Source organism: Dermochelys coriacea, chromosome 7 (genome assembly GCF_009764565.3).
Source record: "Dermochelys coriacea isolate rDerCor1 chromosome 7, rDerCor1.pri.v4, whole genome shotgun sequence".
NCBI lineage: Eukaryota > Metazoa > Chordata > Testudines > Dermochelyidae > Dermochelys > Dermochelys coriacea.
This window is the reverse complement of record NC_050074.1, coordinates 61,612,624-61,630,492: the sequence shown is the minus strand read 5'-3', so window position 1 is coordinate 61,630,492 and position 17,869 is coordinate 61,612,624. Positions and strand designations below refer to the sequence as shown.

At 40.2% G+C, this 17,869-nt stretch overlaps 1 protein-coding gene across 2 annotated transcripts in view; it reads right to left on the bottom strand.

The window, feature by feature from the left end:
* The window catches only part of VCL (vinculin), a 115,310-nt gene that overhangs the window by 67,062 nt on the left and 30,379 nt on the right, over positions 1–17,869 (bottom strand). The gene's annotated exons all lie outside the window — the stretch shown is intronic.

Sequence of the window (17,869 nt, the reverse complement as noted above, 5' to 3'; positions counted from 1 at the left end):
TGACCAGTGCCCACACTGCAAAGGAAGGCGAAAAACTCCCAGGGCCTCGGCCAATCTGCCCTAGAGGAAAATTCCTTCCCGACCCCAAATATGGCGATCAGCTAAACTCTGAGCATGTGGGCAAGACTCACCAGCCATATGCCCATGAAAGAATTCTCTATAGTAACTCAGATCCCACCCCATCTAACATCCCATTATAGGCCATTTGGGCATATTTACCCCTAATAGTCAAAGATCAATTAATTCCCAAAATTAGGCTATCCCATCATACCATCCCCTCCATAAATTTATCAAGCTTAGTCTTGAAGCCAGATATGACTTTTGCCCCCACTGCTCCCCTTGGAAGGCTGTTCCAGAACTTTACTCCTCTGATGGTTAGAAACCTTCGTTTAATTTCAAGTCTAAACTTCCTGATGGCCAGTTTATATTCATTTGTTCTTGTGTCCACATTGGTTCTGAGTTTAAATAATTCCTCTCCCTCCCTGATATTTATCCCTCTGATATATTTATAGAGAGCAATCATATTTCCCCTCAGCCTTTTTTTGGTTAGGCTAAACAAGCCCAGCTCTTTTAGTCTCCTTTCATAAAACCGGTTTTCCATTCCTCGGATCATCCTAGTAGCCCTTCTCTGTACCAGTTTGAATTCATCCTTCTTAAACACTGGAGACCAGAACTGCACACAATATTCCAGATGAGGTCTCACCAGTGCCCTGTACAATGGTAATAACACGTCCTTATCACTACTGGAAATACCTCGCCTGATGCATGCCAAGACCGCATTAGCTTTTTTCACAGCCACATCACATTGGCAGCTCATAGTCATCCTGTGATCAACTAATACTCTGAAGTCCTTCTCCTCCCCCGTTACTTCCAGTGATGTGTCCCCAACTTATACCAAAAATTCTTGTTATTAATCCCTAAATTCATGACCTTGCACTTTTCACTATTAAATTTCATCCTATTACTATTTACTCCAGTTTACAAGGTCATCCAGATCTTCCTGTATGATATCCCGGTCCTTCTCTGTATTGGCAATACCTCCCAGCTTTGTGTCATCTGCAAACTTTATTAGCACACTCCCACTTTTTGTGCTGAGGTCAGTAATAAAAAGATTAAATAAGACTGGTCCCAAAACCGGTCCCTGAGGAACTCCACTAGTAACCTCCTTCCAGCCTGACAGTTCACTTTTCAGTATGACCCATTGTAGTCTCCCCTTTAACCAGCTCCGTATCCACCTTTCAATTTTCATTTTGATCCCCATCTTTTCCAATTTAACTAATAATTCCCCATGTGGAACCGTATCAAATGCCTTACTGAAATCGAGGTAAATTAGATCCACTGCAGGTTTCAGAGTAGCAGCCGTGTTAGTCTGTATTTGCAAAAAGAAAAGGAGTATTTGTGGCACCTTAGAGATTAACAAATTTATTTGAGCATAAGCTTTTGTGAGCTATAGCTCACTTCATCGAATGCATCCAATGAAGTGAGCTGTAGTTCACGAAAGCTTATGCTCAAATAAATTTGTTAGTCTCTAAGGTGCCACAAGTACTCCTTTTCTTCTTAGATCCACTGCGTTTCCTTTGTCTAAAAAATCTGTTACCTTCTCAAAGAAGGAGATCAGGTTGGTTTGGCATGATCTACCTTCTGTAAAACCATGTTGTATTTTGTCCCAATTACCATTGACCTCAATGTCCTTAACTACTTTCTCCTTCAATTTTTTTTCTAAGACCTTGCATACTACAGATGTAAAACTAACAGGGCTGTAGTTACCAGGATCAATCTTTTTTCCTTTCTTAAAAATAGGAACAACGTTAGCAATTCTCCAGTCATATGGTACAACCCCTGAGTTTACAGATTCATTAAAAATTCTTCCTAAAGGGCTTGCAATTTCATGTGCCAGTTCCTTTAATATTCTTGGAAGAAGATTATCTGGGTCCCCTGATTTAGTCCCATTAAGATGTTCGAGTTTGGCTTCTACCTCGGATGTGGTAATATCTACCTCCATATCTTCATTCCCATTTGTCATCCTGCCATTATCCCTAAGCTCCTCATTAGCCTCATTAAAGACTGAGGCAAAGTATTTGTTTAGATATTGGGCCATGCCTACATTATCCTTAACCTCCACTCCATCCTCAGTGTTTAGCGGTCCCACTTCTTCTTTCTTTGTTTTCTTCTGATTTATATGGCAATAGAACCTTTTTCTATTGGTTTTAATTCCCTTTGCAAGGTCCAACTCTACATGGCTTTTGCCTTTCTCACTTTATCCCTACATGTTCTGACCTCAATAAGGTAGCTTTCCTTGCTGATTCCTCCCATCTTCCACTCCTTCTAGGCTTTCTGCTTTTTCTTAATCACCTCCCTGAGATGCTTGCTCATCCAGCTTGGTCTACAATTCCTGCCTATGAATTTTTTCCCCTTTCTTGGGATGCAGGCTTCTGATAGTTTTTACAACTTTGACTTGAAGTAATTCCAGGCCTCCTCTGCCTTTAGATCCACAAGTTCTTCAGTCCAATCCACCTCCCTAACTAATTTCCTTAATTTTTTTAAGTTAGCCCTTTTGAAATCAAAAACCCTAGCCACATATCTATTTTTGTTTATCCTTTCATTTAGTTTGGACTGAATTAGCTCATGATCACTCGTACCAAGGTCGTCCCCTACAACCATTTCTTCTATGAGGTCTTCACTATTCACCAAAACCAAATCTAAAATGGCATCCCCTCTTGTTGGTTCAGCAACTACTTGATGAAGGAATCCATCAGCTATCGCATCTAGGAAAATCTGAGCCCTATTATTATTACTAGCACTTGTCCTCCAGTCTATATCTGGGAAGTTAAAATCTCCCATGATCACGCTGTTTCCATTAGTATTTACTTCATTAAAAACATTAAAGAGGGCTCTATCCATATCCAAATAAGATCCCAACGGTCTATAGCACACCCCAAGCACTATCCCAGGGAAGGCTCCAGTAGCTTTCTTCCCCAATGTAATTTTTGCCCAGACAGACTCTGTCTTATCCATTCCATCACTTCTTATTTCTTTACAGTCTACCTCATCATTGATATACAATACTACTCCACCACCACTGCCCTTATTTCTGTCTTTCCTGAATAGCACATACCCTTCAATACCTGTACTCCAGTCATGACTACTATTCCACCATGTCTCTGTTATCCCTATAATATCTGGTTTCACTTCCTGCACCAGTAGCTCTAGTTCCTCTATTTTGTTACCTAGGCTCCTCACACTGGTATACAAGAATCTTAATTTTTGCTGTTTGGCTTCGCTCACATTCTTTACCCGATTAGGCACAGATATTCCACTGCCAGAATCACCTATTAGACTGGTATCTACACTACCCTTCCTCCTTACATCCATTCTCCTATCCACGGCTGTATCCTTTCTTACTTCCTCTCTTCCTTACTTCCCTCTCAATGTTAAAATCCGGTGTGGAGATTACCTGGACATCTCCCAACCATCTCCCCCAAATTCCTAGTTTAAAGCTCTCTTAATTAGTTGTGCCAGCCTCCATCCTAGAAGTCTATTTCTCTCCCTACTCAGGTGAAGACCATCCGAGAGAACAGTCCTCTGTCCATGAATGCCTCCCAGTGGCCATACATCCCAAAGCCCTCCTTATAGCACCACTGCCTGTGCCATCTGTTGATCACCATAATCTTGTCACATCTTTGTTGCCCTTCTCTAGGAATAGGTAGAATCCCACTGAGCCTTGATTTCCTTAAGTGTCTTCCTCAGGCTGGCATAGTCTCCCTTGATACGTTCCAGAGAGAATCTAGCCCTATCATTTGTTCCCACATGAAGGACAATCAGTGGATTCTTTCCCACTCCCATTAGGATCCTCTTCAGTCTCAGGTCCATATCCCATATCTTAGCACCCGGCAGACAACACACCCTTCTATTCTCTGGATCAGCTCTGGTTACAGGCCTGTCTAGTCTTCTCAGTAAGGAGTCCCCAATCATGTAGACCTGCCTTTTCCTGGTGATGGTGTGATTCTCCAGTCTATCCCCTGTTCCCTCTGGCTGCAAGTCCTCTCAATTCCTATTCTCCCTTGCAATCCTCTGCAACCCATCCTGTATCCTCCTGGGGCTCATATTTGGTGTTGTTATCTCCATTGACTCTTCCCCTCTTCCATAGAGCTAGCTGCTCTTCTCTTCTTCCTTGCCCTCCCACCTTCAGTGACCATCTGCTGTGCCCCTTCTTCATTTTCCAACTCCGCAAACCTGTTCCTGAGCTCTATTTCTCCTTCACTAGCCCAGGGTGCAGGGGTGGGCAAACTTTTTGGCCCACCACACCTGGGAATAGAAATTGTATGGCAGGCCATGAATGCTCAGAAAATAGGGGTTGGAGTGTGTGTGGAGGGGTGAGGGCTCTAGTTGGGGGTGCAGGCTCTGAGGTGGGGCCAGAAAAGAGGACTTCAGAACACAGGAGGGGGCTCTGAGCTGGGGCGGGGGAGTGGGGTGCGGGGAAGGGCTCTGGCTGGGGTGCAGGCTCTGGGATGGGGCAGAGGATGAGGATTTGGGGTGTAGGAGGGTGCTTTGGGCTGGGATCAAGAGGTTCGGAGGGCAGGAGGTGAATCAGGGCTGGGGCAGGTGGTTGGGGTGCAGGAAGAGATGCAGGCTCTGGCTGGGGTTGCGGGCTCTGGGCTGGGATCAAGGGGTGCAGAGAGTGGTAGGGGGATCAGGGATGGGGCATGGGGAGAGGCTCAGAGGTGCAGGCTCCGGGCGGCGCTTACCTCAAGCAGCTCCTGGAAGCAGTGGCATGTCCCTTCTCCAGCTCCCATGCAGAGGCACAGCCAGATGGCTTTGCACGCTGCCCCGTCCGCAGGCACCACCCCTGCTGCTCCCAATGGCGTGCCAGAGGGGAACCATGCCACAGCTTCCAGGAGCTGCATGGAGCAACCCTGGACCCTGCACCCCAGCTTAAAACCTTGTTTAAAACAAGCTCTGCTTTCCATAAAATTATTCACCAGTGTCAAGCATCAAGACCAAAAAAAAAAGAAAGGGGAGAGGGGTGAGGTGGCCGTCGACTTTCATCCTTACTATTAGAGACCATAACAAATAAATTCAGCTGCTGTAGCTGAACACCAGTGTGGCCAGAGGTTTGTCAGCTGGATAACTGATAAAAAGCGAAGAGGTAAATAAACAAATTTAGCATAACAAATGCTAGGAATGGCTTGTGCAGAAAATGACCTTATCTACTGAACTTGTCTAGTTCATATCCCAGAAATATATCATCACTACCCCAAGCCACATGCATATGCATTAAGCCAGCAACAGGATTTTAAAATGTTTCCAGATTTTAAAGCAAGCCAATAAGGAATACACAGACTGTGAAAAACAAGATGTTTTAGCAATTGTATGTTAAAAGTCATGTCAGAAATTATCTATTTATCTTTGCAACTCAATCAAATCCTCTGCAACTTCTGCAGTTTCTCATCTTCCTCATCTCTTAGGAATTTGTCTTGAAAACAAATACTAATGACCTATTGAAGCATTAAAGGGCAAATGGAAAACAACTTCCTGGTTACACATATATCAGGACCCACATTAATGTCAAACTGCAATATCCAGAGCAAAATATTTAGGCTGTAGGAGCTGATGGTCAATATCATTTCTGTCAGCCCTAAAACAATAAAAAATGGCCTAGGCTGCAAGGCTAAAAATAAGCATCTGTCAAATGCTATTGGAATCAGCCAGTAATTATGATAAATTTATGCCAGCCTCCTGTTTGTATAGAACTGCTAAGTTTGAGGTCAGGTAACAGAAAATATTTACTACACTGGGTGAGATTATCAGATGCTTTATTCAGATCACTCTGATCTGAGACTGTAAACTCAATGTTTAATTTGCAGTTTATTTTTTAGATATATATATTTATTTATTTAGCACGTAAATACAGGACCAAATTTAGCAACCACACACAGTAGTAGCCACTGAAACATGGCAAAACATTTGGCTCTATAGGCAATCAACAGCATTTTTTAAATATGGCTCGAGTTCGAAGTTGCTCTATGGGACTTGGTCCCCATATACTGCCACCCAGCAGGATTTAATTTAAAAAATTACCGAAGAATAAACTAGGTCAACTCTACTTTACACACCCTGGTTTAGCAATAAAAAACTGAATTTTCTGAATAAAGATGCATAGAGTTTAGCTGGCTCATGAAAGCTGTCAGATTTAATGCAGTTTTCACTTGTCACTCCTCAATCCCAATAAATAGTCTGATGGGATGATGACCTCAGCGTCCTATAGAGAAGATGTAGTATGTTTTACAAGCAAGAATGAATGAAGACTATGGAAGACTCATGAACAGGCTATTTTAGGAGAACACTCGTTTTACAGGCTACTCCCTGCCCGCTACTCCAGTTCATTGACGTCAGTGGGACTACTCACATATTTAAAACTAATTTGTTAAATCAAGGTCCTAATAAAGCAAATGGAAACATCTTGCCATTTTACAATGTATTTATCCAAACTGAAATAATCTTGAAAATTAGTTAATAAATAATCTAGGAATAATGAGGAAAAACACAGCCTAACCGCTTTATTCTAGTGCAGTGGTTCTCAGCCAAGGGTACACATACCCTTGGGGGTATGCAGAGGTCTTCCAGGGAGTACATCAACTCATCTAGATATTTGCCTAGTTTTACAATAGGCTACATAAAAAGCACTAGCTAAGTTAATACAAATTAAAATTTTATACAGATAATGACTTGTTTATACTGCTCTATACACTAAAATGTACTGTGACAGGGTCAGGCCAGATGGCTATAGGAGAGTAAAAGAAGGCAGATATATTAGCCCCAGGCTAAGTAGGTCCCTTTTCCCTGGGCAAGGGAACAGGGAAGGTTCCAGAACAATCAGGAACCTTCTGGAGACAATTAAGACAGAAAGGCTGATTAGAACACCTGCAGCCAATCAAGAAGCTGCTAGAATCAATTAAGGCAGGCTAATCAGGGCACCCGGGTTTTAAAAAGGAGCTCACTTCAGTTTGTGGTGTGCGTGTCAGGAGTTGGGAGCAAGAGACACTAGGAGCTGAGAGTGAGAATGCGGACTGTTGGAGGACTGAGGTGTACCAGCATTATCAGACACCAGGAGGAAGGTCCTATGGTGAGGATAAAGAAGGTGTTGGGAGGAGGCCATGGGGAAGTAGCCCAGAGAGTTGTAGCTGTCGCACAGCTGTTCCAGGAGGCACTCTACACAGCTGCATTCCACATGGCCCTGGGCTGGAACCCGGAGTAGAGGGCAGGCCCATGTTCCCCACAAATCCTCCCAACTCCTGGTCAGACACAGGAGGAGTCGACCTGGACTGTGGGTTCAGAAAAACGGCCAAGCTGAGGGCTGCCGTGAAGCTCCAAGGCAAGCAAATCCGCCAATAAGCGCAAGACCCACCAAGGTAGAGCAAGAACTTTGTCACAGTACATACAATATTTATATTGCAATTGATTTTATAAATATATGGTAAAAATGAAAAAGTAAGCCATTTTTCAGTAACAGTGTGCTGTGATGCTTTGTATTTTTATGTCTGATTTGTAAACAAGTAGTTTTTAAGTGAGGTGAAACTTGGGGGTACGCAAGACAAATCAGACTCCTAAAAGAGGTACAGTAGTCTGGAAAGGTTGAGAGCCAGTGCTCTAGTGCATGTTTCTCAATCAAAATTTATCCCTGTTGCATTTAGCACCTTGAACTTTAAATTGTTCCACTTCCACTCTTAAATCAGTTGCATCAGCTCAAAAGAAAAGATTAAAAGGTGTCACTGACAGATGTTTAAAAAGCATACTCTAGCACTATTTTATGAACTTTTTGATAAAGCCTGTATACTGCACTTCTTCTGTGAAAAGTAGCCACATCTTCTTAGGAGCTGCAAGATAAACCCGTAAGTAAACCAGCAAGAAACCAAGCTCTTCCTTTCTTACCTGTAGTTCATATCAAGTATCTTATGGTCCTCTAACACAATAAATCTTTATCATTGCAACATTAAATCTTGACCCAACCTCAGTATAGTCTGATTCAGCAAAGTACCTAAGCACACACCTAACTTTAAGCACAAGTTTCAATGAAGTCAACAGAATTATTCACACTGTAAGTTAGGCATGTGCTTAAATACCTTGCTGAATCAGTTCCATCTATAGGCCCTATCTTTCATTTACATATGCTTTTTTTGGCTGGTTTTCTCACGATTACATTGGAGACTGAATTCCAGAAGTTTCAAGGCACCAATCCAACATCCTCCGGCAATAAATCAAGAAAATTAAAGCTTGGTCATTAGTCCCCATCATCAGGCAACAAGCCTACTTGCTACACTGAAATTTTTAAACACCAGTTCCAACTGCCCATGGCCAAGGAAATCCTAGAATGAAAACCTACAATTCAACTAAAACAGTTTAATTACAGAAAAAGATTACATAGAAACCAGAATAAGTGACATCATTTGGACAGCAAAATTGATTTCTATTGATGCTGCAGAAGCCTAGTAACCCTGTGCAGATAATGAGTCCATTGCATAAGTGTTCTGAATAAATGCAGGATACATAAATAAACATGAAGGAAACACAAAAGCAAATATTAGGTATGGCACAGTGAACTGTTCAATACAAAATATTTTAATTGGAGAATTTTTCCAGCACTATTATGAAAAGCTTCTCTCCTGCTGCAATACTTCTGAGACTAGAACTACTTCAAGATTATAATATGCTAGGTCCACTCTAATCAGGCCCATACAAAGATTAACTCTTTCCTCCTAGATTTTCCAGATAAAGTTTATATGTACACAAGAAAAATGGCAACTGTCTCGTCGGTGAAATGCACTATTGCATTTAATAATGTTAAATAAGTTAACTCTGCCTCACATGAAGGAGACACAGGAAAACCTTTCAGAGCAGATACCAAAAAACTGTTCTTTGACCCCTTTTTAAGACACCTATGGCTGTGAAAGATCCCTAAATCTCAAAGTGGCTCCAGTAGGTGATACAGAATTCTATAGAAGTACATAAACATTTGGAGAAAGAGAACAAGTGAACTGAAGCATACCACCAGGGAGTTTCATGAAAAGTAGGGCGATTGTGATAGTGTAGGGCTAAACCCCTCTGCATATCTAATAGAAACATACTAGTCTGAAGAGCAGGACAGAGTATTTTGTACATCAATGATACGTAGGTATGTTGTATCACTGTTAGTGATGGCCTAGTGTTGGTCAACAACCCCAAGTCCAACACAAAAATAAAAGTTTAACAGTCTTTTTCCAGGGAGAAGCAGAGATGGAAATATATGTAAAGTATTAATGGGGACATTTGAGAGGGAAGGAAAGATAGGAACTTCTTTTTAGCACTCTAAAATTTAGTAGTACATCACAAAATGTTTACACTTCTGCTAATGGGGGAAGAGAGCTTTCCTCCCCTGAAAGGGAGAAGACGTGGCCTGTATGAACTTGTGCTCCCAGTCCTAAGAGCTCACTTATTGATGTGTGAAAATGACCCTTAAACCAGTAAGATTAATGGCTGATTTTCCCCCTTCAGCAGGATGACAAACTCAAGTGACACACATCTCAGTTCTCTAAATACCAACTATAAATTATGTATTTATATAGCAGGGCTGACCAAACCACAGCTTGCAGGCTACATGGCTCTTTTATAGTTAGCGTGTGGCTCGCGGAGTCCCCCACACTCTTCTTCTACACCTACTAGCTTCTACACCTACCAGACTGTGGAAGGGGTGCGGGAGAGGCAATGGGCTTCTGCCCTGTGGAGAGCGGGGGTATCGGGGCTTCAGTTTCCCCCACAGGGCTGAAGCCCCAGGTCCCGGCGCGCACACCCCCCCCCCCCCGCAGGACAGAAGCCCTGAGCTCCCCCTGCCAGTCTGGTAGGCAGAGAATGGGGGAAGGCACAGGGGGCTCCAGGCAACGCCTTAAGAGAAGTTAAGCCTGGGTGAACCCAAGAATGTGAGAGTGAGACCAATAGAAAGAGAAGCTCACACATGCGCATTATATCGGGAAATTGCCTTGTTCTGTATTCAGACATCATGTCATGCAGACTTCATGTGCTCACCATCTCCCTGAATTCTGCAGACTACAGGCTGTGTTTACTGTTCATAAATCTAAAACTATTCAAATGCAACTTAAGTGTAAACCCTACTTTTATTTCATGGATGACAATGATAACATCGTCAAATTGTAAGAAAGGCAAGTATGAAGAAAACAGAATGGGAGGAAGATTTTTCATTTACTGTTAAAGGTGGCAAACCCCTGTGCCTCACCTGCAATGCATCGCTCACTCATTACAAAGCAAGCAACTTAAAACGTCACTATGAAACAAATCACAACAACTTTTTGTCTAAATACCCTCCTGAAATCAAAATTAAGGAAAAACAAGTAAACATATTAAAATTACGCCTAAACAGGTCAGTCATTCAGTAAGGAAGCTGATACAACCTAAGCTAGTTTTGTTATGTTCTGGAGTATTGCTCATGCTAAATGTCGATAGAGCGATGGAAAATTTGTTAAGAAGAATATTGCAGAAGTGCTTGCAGTTTTAGATCCAAGTAACACAAAACTTCAATGACTAATAAAGCAAATTCCAATTTTGCATCAGACTACAAAGAGGTGTATCTTCCAGATCAATGCAAGCAAGATACAAAACGATCTAAATAATTCTCTAGCATTCAGCCTAGCTGTCGACAAATCCACAGATAAACAAGATAAACCACAACTAGTGATATTTGTTTCAGCGGCTGTAACAGCAGATTTAACAGTGGATATATGTTTCAGCGGATGTAACTGTGAAAGGAGAAGTGATGGACTTAGTGGTGTTAAAAGAAACAACACATGGTGTTGACATAAAGAACGCACTTGACAAAGCATTGACAAACACCAATGTACCACTGGATAAATTTGTCACTGTTGACTCTTGAAAAGCAATTCCAAATTTCCAGAGTTTCTCCCTGTTCATTCCATCATCCATCATGAACATCTCACAGGCAGATACTCCAAGTACGGGAATGTTACAAAAACGGTTCTAGAAACTGTCAACTTAATCCACTCAAATGGGAAGATTCATTGACAGTTCAAAAATTTCATTAAAGAAGTGGATCTTGAAGACAAACCTAATGATGTCTCTTTCCATTGTGTTTATTTAGTAAAGGTCATGTACATTTATGGCACTAAATAATTGAATGAACAGGGATAGCACAAGATGCTTCATTTTGTAGAAACGGCTAAAGGCAGGACAAACAGAATGATCAGACCCAGATTCTAAGATGACCCCACACTAAAGCACTTTCGCTTTTTAAACTTTCTCTGTTGTCTATAACCATACTTGACCACAATAAACAGCTTTCTTTTTTTTAAATGTCCCAAGATTCACTTCAGCATTTAATTACTGCAAAAATCTGAATTGCTTTCTGTAATCCATTGCCATGAACATCAATCAGTCTTGAAACATACTGCTAACTTTTAACAGTAATTGTGAGTTGCATAAAGAACTCTAATATATACAATAAAAATGCAGCTAGCTGCCATGTACTGAATTTTAAGGTCTTACATTCATCATGTGCAAATACTTGCACTGACTTTCTAAATACCAGATGACTTAAAACACAGAGATCCCTTTTCAGTGGCAAGAGTGAAGCCAGCCCAGCCACATGTACAGTTTTTATTTTTTGACGTATCAGAGAACTGCAAGTTTTGAGAAGACTTATCATATCTATTGTTATTCACATATACGTTTGAAAACTGACAATAAAATGTAATCATTTTACCAGTATCATCTTTTAAAGATACTTTTACTTCCAGATCATTTTTTAAATTCTTAACTTAACATTGTTTCAAGGAGATGAAGTTGGTTTTCTTGGTGTCTACAGGATTTACTGCTCCATCACAAATATCCCAGTCTGCAATATTCTGGTGGATTATCAGGATCCACACAGATTGATGCTGGCAGGAGAAGTCTGTCTACAGTCAAAAAAGTATTTTTTTTTCCCCAATTTTGAGCAGATCTTTGGAGGGTGCTAAAAACTGCTTGTTGTTAGAGAATATTGTGAGCCAGGAAAAATACTATAGAAATGCTACATTACCCTTTTATTTAATGAGTCAACTTGCAAAAGAGGAATCTAACCCTATTCTACACCTTCACTGCATCTAAGCTTTAATGAAAATGTATTTCTCTATCAGGTAATTTTGTCAAATCAAAAATTAATTTGAAACTTTCCACCTGTGTAATCCCTCCCTCCTTTTTTGATACAGGGCTATCATGGACGTGATTGCTCTGAAGGCAGGCTCATATTGCATGCAGGCCTTCATTTCAAATAAGCTCTACAGCATTAATCATGGTATAGTCCTGCACCAATACATCTTTGCCTGAGTACAGAAGGGAGATTTACTGATCCTCTGAAGAAACATAGGATATTTTTGATTCAATCTTCACTGAGTTCCTCATTTCTCTTGAATAATAAACAACCTTAACCCTGGTCCACATTAGATTAATAATGTCAACCATTGCTCACATGCAGCTTAGATTCATTGCAATACTACTTATGTTTGTCTGATACTTTATTCTGTTTCATATAATGTGTCCAATGGGACAATGTTCACTTAAAGCAACTTTATAGGAGTTCAAACATAGATTCATTTTAATTAGATGGTTTGTCAACCTTCTGCACTGGGTTTGAAAATCTTCTGATTTATTTTCATTTGAACAAGAAAGACTCCAATCTGAAATTTCTTTTTCCATTTAATTTACACACACAGAGCAGTTTGGATTTGCACTATAATGAATACTATATCATCTGATACACAGTATACCCAAGCACAGTCAGCCACAGATTCTTCCCACATGGTTACTGCACAAGAACAGTCTGCCACCATGCATGAGGTGACTGCTCAATTCAGAAAGCTTAGTAATGCCATTGTGATTAGATTGCTGCCTAGGGCATTTAAAAATAAATAAGACACTTATGGCCTTGCATTATTTTTTAAATTAGATAAAATTTTTATTGACATGTGGATAAGTTTTGATATATTTAGTGTGACTATGATGCTGTAAAAAACTAAACCATTTCACACACAAAAGCATTTAATTAAAAAGACGCATCACTTTTTCCTTCAACACCAACAAAAGGGCTGACCACCAGCCATTTATTTACTATCTTAAGAAACTAGACTTTTTTTGACTGGAGAGATAAAAAGCTATTTTAATGTTGAAGGCTGCCAATATTGAAAAAACAGCATGACTAAGGGTATTACAGCCACTACAGCAGCACAGCTATGAGGTGGCAAGTGGGCCAATGTAGCACTGTAGCTTAGATACTTCCGTAGATGTAGGAAGGGGTTTTTCTGTTGATATAGGTAATCCACCCCTCAGAGGTGTAGCAAGTTCAAGGGAAGAATTCTTCCCTGGACCTAGCCACGTTTACACAGGGGGTTAAGTTGACTTAAGGATATCGCATATGTCGCAAAATTTTTCACCGCCCTGAGCAACGTAGCTAGGTCTATGTCATTTTTAAATTTAGATCTGGCCTAAAAGAATTATATCATCTCCCACTAAAGTAAGAATACAGCTGAACTACAACATTACTTCAACATCAAGGAGTCCGCACCATATTTTTTTTTTAAAGCTTATCAAGAAATAGTAGTGGATCTTTTGGAACATGTTCTCTCACTATATTTACATAACAAACAATTATATCACAACAGGTCAGTTTTCACCAGATTCACACCATTGTTCTTCCATTACCTCTTTTGCTACACTCTGCTTTTGGCTACATTTGAAAGTCTACTTCAAACTGGTAAACATGATTCAATCTAAGACAGTGTTTGTGCCAAAATGGCGTTGGAAATTGCTTTTCTTTTATTCCAATTGATTTTCAAATGTGGCCCTCTTTACACTGGCCATCTGAAATATCAACCTGACCTTGGAAGTCCCTAGGTGCATGCATGAGAAGTCCCACTGACTTCAGTACCGTTACTCACATCTATGTACTTATGGGGCCACATCCCAAGTGCCTCAGAACCTTTTTAAGTGTATAAAACACAACGCTCATAAGAAGCGAAGTACTATTATAATCCCATTTTACAGATGGGAAATTGAGGAACAGATACCAAGCAACCTGCACCACAGCAGACCAGATGACACACTGATGACCAAAGCACTGCAATATACTATACAGGAGACCTGGATTCATAAAGGAATTCTTGGGCTATTGATTCTCAGGCCAGCTGGGTCTGACATTCTTGAGGAGAGGAAGTGCTCTGTTTTGAAGAAAGGAGGTACAAAATGCATCATGTTTATGAACCCTTTACCAGTTTAGATACTCAGAACTACCGTGATGAGCACCATATAAGAACAGGAAACACTCATTCTCTGCCAGTTGTGGAATGTAAGAGCCACAGTAAGAGTTCTCAGGAAGAGTGAGAGAAAGAGCAAGAAGCAGCTTTAAACCAAAGCCAACAGCTCTTAATATCAGTTAACAGCAACGTTTCAGAGTAGCAGCCGTGTTAGTCTGTATTCGCAAAAAGAAAAGGAGTACCCGTGGCACCTTAGAGACTAACAAATTTATTAGAGCATAAGCTTTCGTGAGCTACAGCTCACTTCATGAAGTGAGCTGTAGCTCACGAAAGCTTATGCTCTAATAAATTTGTTAGTCTCTAAGGTGCCACGGGTACTCCTTTTCTTTTTTAGTTAACAGCAAGAGTCACTTCACCAAGATGACAAGGCCAACTTCTCATGTGTCACTGTCAGGAGTAACTGGAGAGCATCCAGATACCTGGGACATAATCTCCAGAATAAAGTAGTGTTATGACAGACTTCAGTTTTATTCTATCGGTGTATTTTTATATATATTCTCAGAAAACATCTGCTGAATGTGCAGTGGCAGTCAAAAACGCTAACAAATGTTAGGAACCATTAGGAAAGGGATAGATAATAAGACAGAAAATTATCAGAATGCCTCTATATAAATCCATGGTATGCCCACAATTTGAGTACTGCGTGCAGTTCTGGTTACCCCATCTCAAAAAAGGTATGAGAATTGGAAAAGATACAGAGAAGGGCAAGAAAAATTATTAGGGCTGTGGAACAACTTCCATACAAGGATAGATTAAAAATATTGGGACTAAGACAAAGGTCTATAAAATCATCAATGGTGTGAAGAAAATGAATAAGGAAATGTTGTTTACTCCTTCACATAACACAAGAACCAGGAGTCACCCAATGAAATTAGTAGACAGCAGGTTTTACACAAACAAAAGGAAGTACTTCACACAACGCACAATCAACCTGTGGAACTCATTGCCAGGGGATGCTGTGAAGGCCAAAACTACAACAGGGTTAAAAAAGATCTAGATAAGTTCCTGGAGGATAGGTCCATCAATATCTATTAGCCAAGACAGTCAGGGACGCAACCCGATCCTCCGAATGTCCCTAGCCTCTGTTTACCAGAAGTTGGGAGTGGACAACAGGGGATGGATTACTCGATTATTGCCTGTTCTGTTCATTCCTTCTGAAGCACCTGGCATTGGCCACTGTCAGAAGACAGGATGAGCTAAATGGACCATTGGTCTGACCCAGTATGGCAATTCTTATGTTCTAAGGTAGAAGCCATAGTAATTATCATCAACATTAGGCTGGAAAATCAGAATAACACCAAAATTAAGTTTCCTTTGGAGCAGTTTAATGCTGGGATATGTCATGGGTAATTTTACGCCAACCTACCAGCAACTCAAAAAGAAAGATGGAATGTAAAGCGACCACCTGTTTCCCCTGCACCTTCCAATCACTTTGAGATGGTGAGGAAGTATAGGGTCACTGATGCAGTACCAGGTTAATAACAGGTTAGACAAACACCTGTCAGAAATGGTTATCACATAGTCCTGCCTTGAGTGCAGGGGATTGGACTAAATGACCTATTGAGGTCCCTTCCAGTCCTACACTTCTGTGATTTTATGACACTTGCTAACAAAGGAGGCATACTAGCCCTGCACAGACCACTAGGAAAATGCATTACCTACTGGCAGAGGTAACACTACAGGAATGTTTGACTAAATAATTAGGAATCAGGGTGGATAAAAATCAATGATTAAAAAAAAAAAAAAGATTTTTTTTTTCATTTAAAATCAGATTTTTTTGATAAAATGCTTTTTGAGGAAAAAACACCTATCTAAAGATAAAAATAGTTTTTAATTAAGATATCTTTAATGAACTATAATGTATCTCATCATGGAATAGGGATTATAAATTCTAATTCTATAGTATGAGACAATATATTCATGTCATTTTTAAGAAAAGTTTTGTAAATGAGTTCCAATAGTTCATGGATTAGGGACCCAATCTTATGGGGTTCCAGAGGCTTCTGTATAGATTGGTTAATCTTTCTATCTACTCAATAGGACTCAGTGCTAAGTCTAGAAGAGACCATCAGAGATGCTTAGTTTTGCAGTTCTCAAACTGGATTTGTGTCTCCAGAGATAACATGCTTGTTGACAACAAAAATGTTTTTCAATAAATAAATAATATATAGAGGTGAGAAATAACAGACCTCAACCCTACTGTCCTTCTGCAAATTTGTGTACACAGAGTCAATCCCTTACCTCTCTCTAAAATGCAAAGTTTCAAAAAGTTCAATGAATAGAAGATTGTTGGGGATGGAACAGATCTGGACAAGGAGAAGAAGTCTGGAGATAAATGTGAGAAGAGAGGGACAGGCAGTAAAAACAAAAGTCAAACTGTTTGAGCACCATATTCAAGAAGTTTTGAGGTCTTTCTGAGTGTAGCCTTCATTCATTTGAGATCTACCATACCATTCTCCCACTAGAAGGGAAAACCTATAATGGTAGCAGGCCATAAGAGAGACCCAGTTTGGGAATATTTTAATGAAGTTCCTCTACCTGTGGGTAAGACAAGCATGTGTGCAAAATGCAAACAGTGCAAAAAAGAAATGCAAGGCCTGGTCACCCAAATGAAACATCATGAGAACTGTTCCTTCTCAGGAGGAAGTTGTGTTGAAGATGATGAAAGGAACGTGTCTGAACATGCAGGATCTTCAGGTTGGTAAACTTTTTTATTTCATACTTCTTTCTTAAGGACTGCCTGTCTTCCTTCTGGACTATTCTTGAATTCTCATGTTTGAGCAAAAAATATAGTTGTTACTCTATGGTACTATCATTTTAGATGCAGTTGTGATAAAAAATAAATAGCTGAAATAGACAGATCTTCCTTTTACAATTTCACCTTTAAAGTAGTACTGAGTGTCAGTGAATGCAATGAGTAATACTAAATGAGCAGTATGGTAATAATAATTAAATAACTGCATAGACTTATTTTGTTTAAGAGAATCCATCCTCAACATACAGGATTCTGAAGACTATCCACCTTCAAGTTCACCATCATTTTTTATAATTTCAGAGTTATCTGCCAATGATAGTGTTTCAGTCACATCATGTATGTCACATAGCCACAGTATATCACCTGTAGCAAAGGGGGGAAAAAATATCCATTATTCAGAAACAACCATAGATAAGTTTGTGATAAGAACCAACAGATTACAAAAAGAAAAAATTGATGAAAAAATTGCCCAGTTTATGCAACAAACTCTCCTTTCCGTATGATTGAGAACCCACACTTCCTTAACATGGTTCAGTCATTAAGACCTGGATACAGTCCACCCAACAGGGCAGATGTCGCAGGCAAATGCCTGGATAAAATGTATGAAAGAGAAACTGAGCAGTATGCAAAAGGTCTAGAGGGTAAAATTGTTAACCTAAGTCTTGATGGGTGGAGCAATGTCCACAATGATCCTGTTGTATGTGCTTGTGTGACAACAGAAGAAGGGAATGTCTTCCTTACAGAAACAATCGATACATCAGGAAAC